Source organism: Apodemus sylvaticus, chromosome 10 (genome assembly GCF_947179515.1).
Source record: "Apodemus sylvaticus chromosome 10, mApoSyl1.1, whole genome shotgun sequence".
NCBI classification, from domain to species: domain Eukaryota; kingdom Metazoa; phylum Chordata; class Mammalia; order Rodentia; family Muridae; genus Apodemus; species Apodemus sylvaticus.
In genome coordinates this window covers 26,207,118-26,220,717 of record NC_067481.1, presented here as the reverse complement: position 1 = coordinate 26,220,717, position 13,600 = coordinate 26,207,118, and positions in this window count along the sequence as shown.

Genomic DNA, 13,600 nt, shown 5'->3' with positions numbered 1-13,600 from the left:
GGAAATCTAAGAATTCAGAACCTGGAGAAGTCGACAGTATTAAAAAAAAAAAAAAAAAAAACAGAAATCGCAAACTGTCTCCGTGGGCCTGCGAAATGGTTGGAAGGGCTTTGGGAACAGGCTTTATGACCTGAGTTTCATGTTCAGAACCCACAGATAAAGGAGAGATCTGACTTTCGAAAATTGTCTTCTGACCTCCACATGGACGCCATGACATCTTCACGAGTGAATGTGCACACACTAATAAAGATAATAATAAGAACAGCAATAATAGTACCCTTTCCCCCCAAATCCTCCCCCTCCCAGGACATCTTAGTGTTCCGGGAATGGAAGTCAAAAAAAAAAAAAAAAAAGAGGCCTTCAGGTTTGCCCAGAAGGTGGCGCTGTAAGACAAGCGCCATTTCATTCACAGCCTCCTTAGCCACGCGGTGATCAAGCATCTGGCCTAAGGGACCAGTCAAGAAGGACCTTTCTCTGGGCAGGGCCTGAGCATTGGAGTCCATTCCTAGAGATGGCCTAGAAACCCCAGGTAAATACCACAGGGGTCTTACACCAAGGCCATGGTCCTCAGGGAGGGCCTGGCTCAGCCGTGTGCAGAACAAACGACCTGATATGAAGAACTCAAGAAAACCAGCCCTTCCCCTCCAGCTCTGGAGATCCGACTTTCTCTTGAGTAGCGGCAGGCTGCAGCAGTAGCCAAGGAATTCCCAGCTAAAGTTTATACTGCAAGGCAGAAACGGCGCTTTAGTGACGCCGGGAGAACGAGCCTGAGGCCCTCAGGAGATGAACTAGACGCTTGAACTCTGACCCATCCGATGTCACACAGCTAACAAGGAACAGAGCTTGGGCAGGAATGATAGTGTCCCCGGCCACCACCTCTCTCTCACTTGATTTTTGAGACAGAATCTCCCTATGTAGCCCAGGCTGGTCTTGAACTCACAATCCCCGTCTTCAGTTCCTCGGTGCTGATGATTCAGTAATATGCTAACAGCTTTTGCTTGCCCTTTTCTTTCTTTTTAAAAACGATTTATTTATACAAATGAGTACACATGTAGCTGTGTTCAGTCACAAGAGGAGAGGGCATCGGATCCCATTACGGATGGTCGTGAGCCACCATGTGGTTGCTGGGAATTGAACTCAGGACCTCTGGAAGAGGAGTCAGTGCTCTTAACCACTGAGCCATCTCTCCAGCCCACACTTTGTTTTGGTTTGTTTATTTGGTTGGTTTTTGTGTTTGTTTGTTCATTTTTTTAGGACATCAGAACGTATAATTCATAAGTCACTTTTCCTTGACAATGAATGGTGTCCTAGGCATTTAAAATGGCAGCAGACCGGGCAGTGGTGGCACACACTTTTAATCCCAGCATTTGGGAGACAGAGGCAGGCGGATTTCTGAGTTCGAGGTCAGCCTGGTCTACAGAGTGAGTTCCAGGACAGCCAGGGCTACACAGAGAAACCCTGTCTCGAAAAACCAAAAAATAAAAGAAAAAAATTTTAAAAAATTAAAAAAATAAATGGTAGCAGAATTCTAAATAAAAATCCCAATTTATACTTTTCCTTTTCCTTTTCAGTGAGAGATGGGGCGGGGGGGGGGGGTGCTCACTGGCAGAGCACTTGCTTAACCAACACGCATGAAGTCCCAGGTTTAATTCCCTGCATAGACAATCCTGAGACTGCCAAGATGAGGGTACATTGAAACTGGGTATGTAGACCAGGCTGGCCTTGAGCTCCCTGTGTAACCTAGGATGCCCTAGTTCTGACCCTCTGTATCCAGTTCCCAAGCTGGGATTCTAGGCCTGTGCAGCACCCCTGCTTCTGTGGGGCCGGGGACTGAACCCAGGAATTTGTGAACACTGAGCGGGCACTGCCAGTTGCTCTGTATCTGCAGACATGTGATTTTTGTTGTTGTTTTGTTTTGCTTTTTACTTTTTTGGTTTGTTTGTTTGTTTTCCAAGATGGGGGTCTCTCTGTGTAGCCTTGACTGTCCTGGAACTCACTCCGTAGACTAAACTGGCCAGGAACTCAGAGATCCGTCTGCCTGTGCCTCCCAAATGCTGGGATCAAAGGTGTGTACTACCATTGCAGACTCATATGAGTTTGTTCACATTAGAATTTATGCCTAGCCAGGCGGTGGTGGCGCACGCCTGTAATCCCAGCACTCTGGGAGGCAGAGGCAGGTGAATTTCTGAGTTCGAGGCCAGCCTGGTCTACAGAGTGAGTTCCAGGACAGCCAGGCCAGGACAGCTACCCAGAGAAACCCTGTCTAGAAAAACCAAAAAGAAAAAAAAATTATTCCTTTTAAGCCCTTTAAGCTTTAAGTATTCAATACTCAGATATTCCATATTAGATGTTATATGTAGATATAGTCATGTATAGATATTTTGTACACTTGCTGTTCATATCCAGTCCAATGATTGCTTGTTTTCTGTCCTGGATATGAATTCACAGCCTGAACATGGTAGGCAAGCAGTCTGCAACTGAGCTACATCCCTTGCTTTTAGTGGCATATTTAAAATTCGTGTGCATATGTGTAACTGCATATGAAGACTGCTATCTTCCATTGCGTGCCAGTGTTTATTATTTCTTAGATTTGTTATATTTTTATGTGTTTAAGGGTTTGCCTGTGTGTGTGTGTGTGTGTGTGTGTGCCTGGTGCCTGTGGAAGCCCTGGCACTGGAGTTACAGATGGCTGTGGGCCACCCACTGTGTGGGAGGGAGCTACCTGGAGTCCTCAGCAAGAATGAGTGTTTTAAATGCAAAGCCATCTCTGTAGCACCTCACACTAAGTTTTGAGACAAGATCTCTCACTAAACTCGAAGGTCAGTATTTCAGTCACACTGTGGCCCTGGAGAGCCCAGGATCTGACGGTCTCTACCCCTCCTGTGGAGCCACAGAGTCAGTGCTACACTTGGCTTTTTTATATGGGTTCTAGGACTCCATCCTCAAATCTTCTTGCTTACACCACAGACAGCTACTGAGCCCCTGGCCTTGATAGCCTTGGTTCTTAGTAAGGAAATTAAAGTGATGGTGCATTTGGGATGTGGAGCCAGGGATCCAGGGAGCTAGGGCTTGTTTCTTCTTCTTCTTCTTCTTCTTCTTCTTCTTCTTCTTCTTCTTCTTCTTCTTCTTCTTCTTCTTCTTCTTCTTCTTCTTCTTCTCCTTCTCCTTCTCCTCCTCCTCCTCCTCCTCCTCCTCCTCCTCCTCCTCCTCCTTCTCTTCCTTCTCCTCCCCATCCTCCTCCTCTTCTTCCTTTTCTTCTCTTCCTCCTCCTCCAGAAAACACTGGTGCAGCAAGAGGGTCCGGAAGACATGGGGGGGTGGTAGGATAGGGGCAGGATTAAGAGGCGTCCATAGGTCTGGAGAGATGGCTCGGTGATTAAGAGCACTGACTGCTCTTCCAGACGTCCTGGGTTCAAATCTCAGCAACCATAGGGTGGCTCATGACCATCTGTAATGAGATCTGGTGCCCTCTTCTGGTGTGTCTGAAGACAGCTACAGTGTACTTATATAATAAATAAATAAATAAATAAATAAATAAGCAAAATATGATGCTGATGATGATAGAGATGATGATGATGATAGAGATGATGGTGATGAGGATGTTGATTATTACGATGACTATGATTATGAAGGTAATGATTGATGGTGATAGAGATGACAGTGCTGGTGGTGATGATGATGACGGTGACGATAACAATGACGAAATAATAAACAAATGCCTTTTCCTGCCACTTTTTCAAACAAAGGAAAATATATGCATAAAGAGAAAAAAATTCCACTGAGTCCTAATAAGACCCATTCACAACAGCATAATTTGCAGTTTGTATTTGTGAAACTCCATGGATGTAGTCCATCTCCTTTACCTATGTAACTTTCTTTGTCCCCACCCCCATCTCTGTGAGACAGACAGATGTCGTCATCCGTGTTTGACAGGTAGGAAAACTGAGTCTGTTCTCTGCTCCTGGGACCGGAAACAATGGGGCAGGAATCAAGGTGTGGGCTCCCCCATGAAGAAGATGTGCCTTTAATTAGGCCACTGCCCTGACCCCACTGGCCCCCACCTTCCTGTTTGTTCCCTGGTGCCCTCAGGAAGTCTTCCCCGGGGCCAGCAAGACCTTTCTATTCTGGGTGTCAAAATGGTTGGAGTCCGGCTAAGGAGCAGTAGGAGGTGTGAGCAGAGAAAGGATGCGGGGAATCAGCAGAAATTTGGGGCGCAGTGTTGAAAGCAATCCAAGGGCGCATGCGTGGTTCATAGACAGGAGGGTTCAAGGCCAACCCGACTTCCAAACCTGAGACTCGCACAAACCTCAGCTGCAGACTGAGATTGTAACAATTAATTCGTTAATCATCCCATCTGAGAATACAAGAATCCTAAAAATCCTTGCAGATCACCGCCCTTCCACTGCCGAGGAGGACCAGGGATCCAGGCACCCTGCAATTGTTTTCTCAGCCTGGAGAGCTGCGCTGCAATGCTAGCCCAGGCATCCTGTGGGTGATGCACCTCATCCCGCAAACTCAGACAAAGGGGGAAATAAATCAAGTGTGGATCTTTAACTCCAGATCTCTCTTTGCTGGGGGCGGGCGGGGGCGTCTGGAGTCTCCCTTAAGCTCTGTGTAAATAAACTGAGGGGCAGCCTCAGGTGCGGTTGAGACACAAAGATTAGCGGGGAGACAGGTCTGCGCTGAGTGCTGGGACAGCAGCGCCCGATGGGGCTCAGGGGACCTTCGGCTTGAGGCTCAGCCCGGAGCAGCCGAGAGGAGGAGGGAATTAGGAAGTCTCAGGGCAAATGGTCTTAAGGGATCTATTTGTAGGAGCGGAGGCCCAGAGACCGCCCGAGCGCAAGCTGCTTAGGGCTTTGGGTCACAAGGGACGTGAATAAGGGCTATCCCGGGTGACAATGTTTTCTCCTTTTCCTGACTCTCCTTAAACCCACTGAAGCCCTGAGGCAGCTGGGATCGACACACACTGGAAACTGATCCGTGTACAAGGGAAATGGGGAGGGGTGGGGGGGCTTGAAACGGTCGAACCTGAGAGGCCTCCGTGTACAGGGCCAATAAGGGCAGCCTGAAAACAGCTGAATCTGGGGAGACAGATCTGCCTGGTGTGAGAGCAAGGGGGTTCTGGAAACTGCCGATTCCGGAGAGGCCAATTTGTGTACCAGGGAAATATAGGGGAACCTGGAAACAGCAGGATCTGGGGAGACAGTTCGTGTACAGGGAGGGGGTGGGGAGTAGAGAGAGAGAGTGTGTGTGTGTGAGAAGCCTGAAAACAGTTGAATCTGGGGAGATGGATTCCTGTGCAGGAGAAACTAGGGGAGACTGGAAACCGGAGCGATCTGGGGAGATGCAGCAGTGTACAGTAGAAACTGGTGTGGCTTAGAAGTGGATTCTCCCGGGATGGCGCTCAGTGTGATTGTAGTTGGGGGGTGTGGGAGCCTGAGACGGAAGCAGGTACTGGAGTAGAGTCACGGGGCAGGAGGGGCTTTGTGGACCCCCCTCCCCCCTGCTTGTTAGTTTTGAGGCAGAGCCCTTCACATCCTGCAGACAGGCCAGGGTAAGGGAGTCACTTTCCAAGGAGGACCCAAGATTTTGCAACGCAGGAAGACAAGAGCTTTTTGTGGTCAGTTGCTGTCCTGGTTCTGAAATAGAGGCTGTAATTCCCTAAGGGAGTCAGCTAAGGAGCTGGGAAAGTGGGTGGGGGGTGGGGGGGAGAGGAGGAGGGAGCCCTCTCCCCAGCCCTTCTCTGATGGGGACAGGACTCTTTCTGCTTGTCCAGTGACCGACCTGACCTCTTCCCCTCAGTGGTTCCCTTCTGACTGACAGACAGACAAAGACAGAGCTGCAGACAATCCACTGAAGAAGGCCCCACAAAAAGTCCCCCTCCCCGCTCACCAACCCCTGGGGAGAGGCCCCAGGCCAGCTAGGGCCAGAGCTGTCACTCTGGTGGAGATGTCTTCAGGTGACAGGCCTTCAGGGGACAGGGGTGACTAGGAGCTTGGTAAGGCCTGAGATTTTTGAGATTCTGTCTGTGCCTCTTGGAAACCAGAACTGTGGAGCCAGCAGCCTCAAGGGAAGAGAGGGGGCCTGGTCCAGCAGCCGTCAGAGCCCAACAGCCAGGCAGACCCTACTGTTTGCTAGCTGTGTGTGTGTGTGTGTGTGTGTGTGTGTGTGTGTGTGTGTGTGTCTAAGGCCAGCTAGAACACCTCTCTGGGTCTCAGCTTCTCATCTGTAACATGAAGGATCATTCTAGATCTCCAAGGACCCTTGGGGTCTACTATGAAGATTCTTGAGAGACTCTGGGTAACAGACAAGCATTGGGAGGAGGCTAGCTTTGGACACGCAGTGGGAGTTTTAAAAGCATCAATGTTTTCCTGCATCAATAATCCTCTAGAACATGCATGTTTCTGCTTTAAACCACTCCAAGGGGCCCTTCCCTTTAGGGAAAACTAATTTTTGCCCTTCAACCACCTTGTGCTTCCCGGTTTGTGATGTAGGGTGAGATGTGAGGTCTGCTCTTGGAATTTTTCCTCCCTTCTGGCTTTCACGGTCTCAGTTCACACACACACACACACACACACACACACACACACACACAAAGGCTCCTTGGGCTGTCTTGTCCATGGCTTCTGTTTCTTATCCCATGTCTCTCCTGTAACCGGGAATGTTTGGAAAGGAGAGTTATGTTTGAGGTCTTTGTAGCTAAACCTCAGAGTCTCAAGAAGAGGGCTGACTGTCCTCCCCAATAGAAGGGCACTCCAAATCCCTAAACATTGTTGGTCCTTATCCCCATCAAGCTTGGAATGGTTTTGGGGAGCACTGGTTGCAGAGTAATCAGCTGGGAGTACATCAGAGACCACCCAAGAAGGCGCCGAGCTCAGCCTGGGAGCTGACGTCAGTGCCGGAGTGTGGAAGTGTGGATTCTGGGTAAATGGTCTCACGAGCCACAGGATTAAAGCAGGCCAGGCCTGCAAGGTTTGAATGTACCTCTCCTTCCTCCTCTTAGACTGTTGTTGTTGTTGTTGTTTTGGAGTGGGAGGGCAGTGTTTTACTTTGTAGTTCAGGCTGGCCTGGCACACAGTGTAGCCAAGGCTTGCCTTGAGCTTGTCTGGATCTCCAGAGTTCTCAGCTTACATACCCAGTCCCCATGTTTGACCTTCTTAGTCTGAAATAGCACCCGGGCACAGCTAGGCCTGGTTCCCTAAATGACCCAGAAACCGTGTGTTTTGCCCCCACCCTCACCCCCATTTCCAGCATCTTCCACACCAAAATGACAGAGCGCCTGCCTGTCTGCCTGCCTAGAGCAGTGGGTCTCAACCTTCCTAACGCTGCAACCCTTGAATTCAACTCATTATGTTGTGGTGACCCTCAACCATAAAATTATTTTCATTGCTACTTCATAACTGCAACGTTGCTACTGTTATGAATTGTAATGTAAATATTTGATATGCAGGATATCTGATTGGGACTCCAGCGAATGGATTGTTAGACCCCCCCAAAAGTGTCGGAGACCTATAGAATGAGAACTTCTGGACTAAAGGTGAGTATGGGCAGCCTGTCCCTGCTCCCTGGGACCTTAGGAAACCTGCCTCTACATAACCCAGAAAGTAGAACCTTCAGGGACAGTGTTGGAAGCTGGGCCCTGGAGTCCCAGTCCTACCTAAGATGGCTAGGGGGCTTGGGGGTGCGGAGGAACGATTTCCACTCTAGAACTAGTTATTCCTAAACAGAGGAGTGAGCGCAGCACACTTCCAGCTCTCTGCTTGACCACTGGCTGGGATGCAACCGCAGCGCTTAATGAGTTCCTACGACGATGGTGCGGGGTGAGGGGGGGGGGGTTAAGGGATAGTGGGCTGGGCAGAGGGGGGAGGGGGAGGGGAACTGATTAGAATCCCGGCCGTATGGCGAACGCTGCAGAGATGGAGGTAATCACTGAGCGGGCGAGACAGCGTGCTCGGCGACAGCAGGCGGCCCGGCCGTCGCCATGGCAACCGCGGCCTCCGGGGCGCGAGGCTCAGCGCAACTCCGCGTCCGCGGTGGAACATCTGCTTTGCGCCGGGCTGCTGGGAGCTGGGGGGGGTGGGAGGGGGGAAGCGCGGGCTCGGTGGCTTCCCCCCCCCCCCACCCTGCGAAAAAGAAACAAATTAGGCCAACTGTCCAATGAGGGGCCGCAAATGTATTTATTAATGCGAGGGAAAGGTTGTTCCGGAGCGCAGTTTGATTAATGTTTGAGTCTTCAGCTTGTCAGTCTGGTTTTGTCTCCTGCAAAGGGGGGTTGGGGAGGGGGAGAGGGAGGTGGGGGGCTGGGGGGCTGGGGGCTGGTAGGGGAGTGGGGAGGAGAGAGACAACAAAGCAGGAGGGGATGTTAATAGCCAAATAGGCTCTTTTTCTTGTTTCCCTCCGCCTGCCACCCTTGATGGATGGCTCAGACAGACGCTGGAGAGCATTAGGGAGTCGGGAGCCTCTTCAGAGCGATGGGAGAATGGAGGAGCCCGGGCTGCAGGAGCCAGGCTGGGGTCTTTGGGGAGGGAACTCTTGAAGGCTTGCAAGGGATTGACCCCAGGAAAAAACAGACAACTCCTGGGGAAACCATAGGAAAGAGGCACTGAGTGTCATTCCCCCTCCCTCCCAGCTCTGCATTGTCCTCTGGGCCTTGGAGACAGGCACTAGAGTCGGAGGGTGCGACACATGTGCCTCCGAACCCCAGGCAGGCTGGTGGAGCTTTCGGCCTGCCTGCTTAGGGTCAGGAAGGAGAGATGGTTCAGTCTTTCCCTGTCTTTCTCTTCCCTGCTCCTGTCTCTCCAGTCAGTCCCTCAGTGGGTGCCTTCCTGTCTTTGCCTGCCTCCTTTCTTTGTCTCCGCTACTATTTCCCTCATCTCCCCCACCCCAGATGGGTGACATCAGCTGCCTGTGCTGGGGCCTGCCTTGCCCAGGTGCTAGCTGTGGAGCCAGAACTCGCGGGATGCTAATTATCTTCCGAAGCCATGGAGGCGCTGGGGTTCCCCACTGGAACCCTAACTTGATTTGATTCTTCAGAGCTTGCAACCCTTTCTCCTTTCCCATCAGAATGCTTCCCAGCTCTGGCCAGCTAAGTACCTACAGATTTCTGGCCAGGCCGGTGATTCAGAAACACAGGAGACTCTCCACTCTCCGGGGTTCCCTGAGGAGAGGTGCTGCTTCTTCATGCCCCATGTCCCCAAAGAAATAAAGTGGAGAGAAAAGGGAGCTCTTTAAAGCCAAAACACAAGTACTAACATGACTTTGCAGCTCATTTTTCCTGCTTGCTTGAGAAAGGATTGCATCCATGCACACCCGTTAGCAAGAGTGGAGTTAATAAACGCTAAAAAGCTTAAGGCAGGCCAAGGCCTCACCTCCTGTGTGTGTGTTACACCAGTCATCATCAGCACTAAAGTCTTGGGGTTCCCCTGTTCAAATGTGGCCGCCGCAGGGTGAAGGAGAGCTGTGGGGATCAGACAGAGTAGCTGGATGTTGGCAGGTAAAGGGTGCACTCGAAGTCTTTGTTTTCTCCTCAGTAAAATGGGCATGAAGTAAACGATAATTTAGCTCATCGTGCGGCAGAAGGGATGCATGGGGCGTTCCACTTGAAACCAACACCTGACACCCTGAAGTGCTCCTGCTTCAGCTGACACTCTGGTTCTTGGACACCAGAGATGGATGGCCACACCCAACTCCGACCTCTGTAGGCTTTTCAGTCCCTTCCTTCGTAGCTCCCGTCCCGTCCTCGCTCATTCCCTTCCCTCAGTCAGTTCCATAGGGTTTCATGTACCCCAGGCTGACCTCAAATTCTCTATATAGTTGAGGATAACCTTGAACCGCTGAGGCTCCTGGTCTCTACTTTGAAAGCACGGGGATTACAAACGTAGGCTGCTATGACAGGCGGCCAATGCCACTTCAACACCAACAAAGAGGAGACACTTCAAAGACTACACGCGAGGCCAGTGAAACGGCTCAGTGGATGCTTGCCACCAAGCCTGCCAATCTGAGGTTGATCTCTAGATCACATACACAGCAGAAGGAGAAAACCCCTCAAGTTCTGCTCTGACCTCCGCACACACTCCACAGGGCACATGTGCCCTCCCCGTAATTATTTTTCCGAAGCCTACAAATCATTCAAGGAGTCACGTGCTTGGCACCAAATGAACGGTGTAGACATAGACGCTCCTGACACCCCACTCCAAGGAAGGAGCTTCATGACTGTGAACTAGATTGAACTGGATCACCCCTTAAAAAGAACCACAGAGCCCCGGGTATCAGGGAGTGGGGAGGGGGTTGTGGGGTGGGATGCAGACTACAGAATGTTGGTGAGGATATCCCACAGAGTCAAGCAGTCTCCACAGAGAGAGCATTTGACTGGGTCTGTAGTGGAGACTTGAAGAGAGTCAAATGCATAGACAAAGACACTTGAAAAACCCTGTGTCCCTGTTGGCTCCCCTACCCCTGCCCTGTATTTGTGTATGTTTGAAACAGATCTTTTTTTGGGGGGGGGGTGTTTCTCTATGTAGCCCTGGTTGTCCTAGAACTTACAGAGATTTGCCTGCCTCTACCTCCCCCCCCACCTCCCACCCCTCACCCCCCATGCTGGGATTAAAGGCGTGTACCACTATGCCCAGCTTTTTCTTTCTTTCTTTCTTTCTTTCTTTCTTTCTTTCTTTCTTTCTTTCTTTCTTTCTTTCTTTCTTTCTTTCTTTCTTTCTTTCTTTCTTTCTTTTTTTGGATTTGGTTTTTTTGAGACAGGGTTTCTCTGTGTAGCCCTGGCTGTAGCCCTGGAACTCACTCTGTAGAGCAGGCTGGCCTCGAACTCAGAAATCCGCCAGCCTCTGCCTCCCAGAGTGCTGGGATTACAGGCGCGCGCCACCACCGCCTGGCTCTTTCTTCCTTTCTTTTTTAGGGGAAGATTAATCCAGTGGTAGTAGGGTGATATAGAGGATACATTTGCAAGGGAGAGACTAGAAGTCAGGGACCAGCGAAGGCCAGCCTGAGCCAAAAGAGGAAATAGACTGACTCCGGACATAGAGAAAAGTCTGGTGACGGAGTGGGCACTGGGGACAGAGGGGAGAGCACTGAGCTTTGAGGCTCTGCACTGGAGTGATGGGGGAGAATCCACAGAAACTGCATCTAGTCGGCCTTCCTCCGCTCTGGCTGGAGTCCAGGCTGCCTTCGCTCAGCTGATCACTCCAAAGCCCTTGCGCACGCTCATTGTGGGTTCATATTTTTTGCACATCCATTATAATAGGAAGTCAACGGGATCCGTCGTCCGTCAGTCTGACGGGTGTTTTGAGATGTTGGGTATTGGTCACCTTGTGTATCTTCCTTTGTCTGCCTGCCTCCCCATGACTGATCTCAGAGGTTAAGGGTTCATCTCACGGTGAATATAAATAGCCCTTTTGGGGGGCTTGAGGCTGAGCTCTCCCAGCCTGACACACTAACAAATGAGACAAAAAGAATGTGCCCATCACACAGGTCCTGTCCCTCTGGGATTAAAACTCTTAGACAGTGTGCAGTTTGACTATCAAATAAGGAGGGAAATCTATAAGCAAATACCCGGAGCCATTTCTCTCTTCAAGGCTCTTCACTTCAAAGCCTCTCCCCAGGAGGCTGCGTTTGCTCTAAATGCTTCCGTGGCTGAGGACACGTGGCGAGGTTCTGTGGGAATCGCCGTCAGTCTGTGGCATATTTGGTTTTGCTCCTCTCAGAGGCTCCAGCTCTGCATCTTTGGAAAGTGAGATGGTTTTATTGCAGACACCTTTCAGAAAATAAGCTTCCAGGCTGTTCTTAACAATGGCAAAATGTTGAAATGAAAGCCTGGCTGGGCACAGAGGGGCCTGCAGGAGGCTGCAGTTGGGCAGGAGGAGTGCCTCAGCCTGGGAATTCAAAGCCAGCCTGAGAAACAGGGCAAGACCTTGTCAATCAAAAACACGAACAAAAGCCAGACTCATGGTGCTTTTGTTTTGTTGTCATTCCTTCCCTCCTCCTGCCCTCTATTCCTTACGTTTTCTTCCTGTCTCTCCTCCTTCTTTTTAAGACAGGGTCTCACTGTGTAGCCGTCTATATAGACAAGCTCTCTACGTAGACAAGGCTGGCCTTGAACTCACAGAGATCCACCTGCCTCTGCCTCTGCCTCCCAAGTACTGGGATTTGTAGGCTTATATTTTTCAAAGCATCCTTTAATAAAGGTTCTTAAACACTTCAACCTTACTTGTAACCCGTGGGCCAAAGGGAGGGCAGGAAGATGGCTATCAGGACAAGGGGGACATACATGGACCTGTTTACAAGAAGTTCTCTGGGGTGATTTCAATCTTTGTTGTCAGCTATCCAGTCCACTTAAATCAGCAGCAGTGGCTTGATCCAGAAAAATCTGGGAGGTTCCACTGATCAGGGCAAGCCTGCTGAAGCAGAAGGAAACAGCCAGAACACCTCTAGAAGTTCTTTGGTGTGTTTCTCTCTGTCAAGTCGAGACAAACAAAGATCAGAGAAGAAAGCAAGGCAAGCCAGTGCTAGAGCATCATCAGCAAAAACCAGCATTGGTGAAGCCCAACGAAGACCAGCGGGAAGTGGCAAGGTGAACCAACACCAGAGCGGCACCCACTGCCTGCTGGGTGTACTTACCCTCGCTCTAAACATCACGGGTCCTCTCAAGCATCCGCTCCAGCAAAACATCACGTGCCCTTTTACCAGGCAGCCTCCAGCAAAACATCATGTGTCTGTTCTCAGCAAAACATCCTCATGCATCTTCAGCAAAGCACCCTCTCATAAGAAGCTTCTGGAAAAACATCACAAGACACAACTGTGTCTTAAATTCCCACTTTAGGAATTAAAGGCATGTGCTACCATTTTCTCTTTCTTTCTTCCTGAGACCAAGTTTCAGTCTAAACTGGGCTAACCTTATACTTGTGATGGTCTTCCTCAGTCTCCCAACAGCTGGACTACAGGCCTGAATCAGCAAGCTTGGCTCTCTCTACCTGGTTATGTTGGTGTTCAGCTATGATTGCAATCCTTGAGGGGACTGAGGTGGGATCATTGAGAGTTTGAAGTCATCTTGGGCTATATAGTGAGATCCTGTGTCAAAAAAAACAAAACAAACTAACTAGATTCTGGTTTAGTGAGAGCCTTTCTTAAGGTGGAGATAGAGAGAGGAAGATTCCCTCCACTGACCTCCACATGTGTATGTACAGGCTGAGCACACACCACACACACACACACACACATACACACACACAAACACAGATACATATACATACAAACACATACACACATACAAACACATACACATACACACATACACACACATGCAAATATAAACAAACACATACACACATATAAACACATATACACATACAAACACATACACACACATATACACACATACAAACACACATACACACACACACAAAGAATAACAAGCAGTCAACTGCAGTCTCCATTCTATTTGCTTTAGTCCAGGCTAGCCTAGAAATCCCTACCCTGTCTTTCTGGTCTCTCAGACCACAGCCGGCTGATGTATCTATTTGAAGGAGGAGGCTCATTGAAATGATTCTTTCACCAGGCAGTGGTGGCACATGCCTTTAATCTCAGCACCTGGAGGC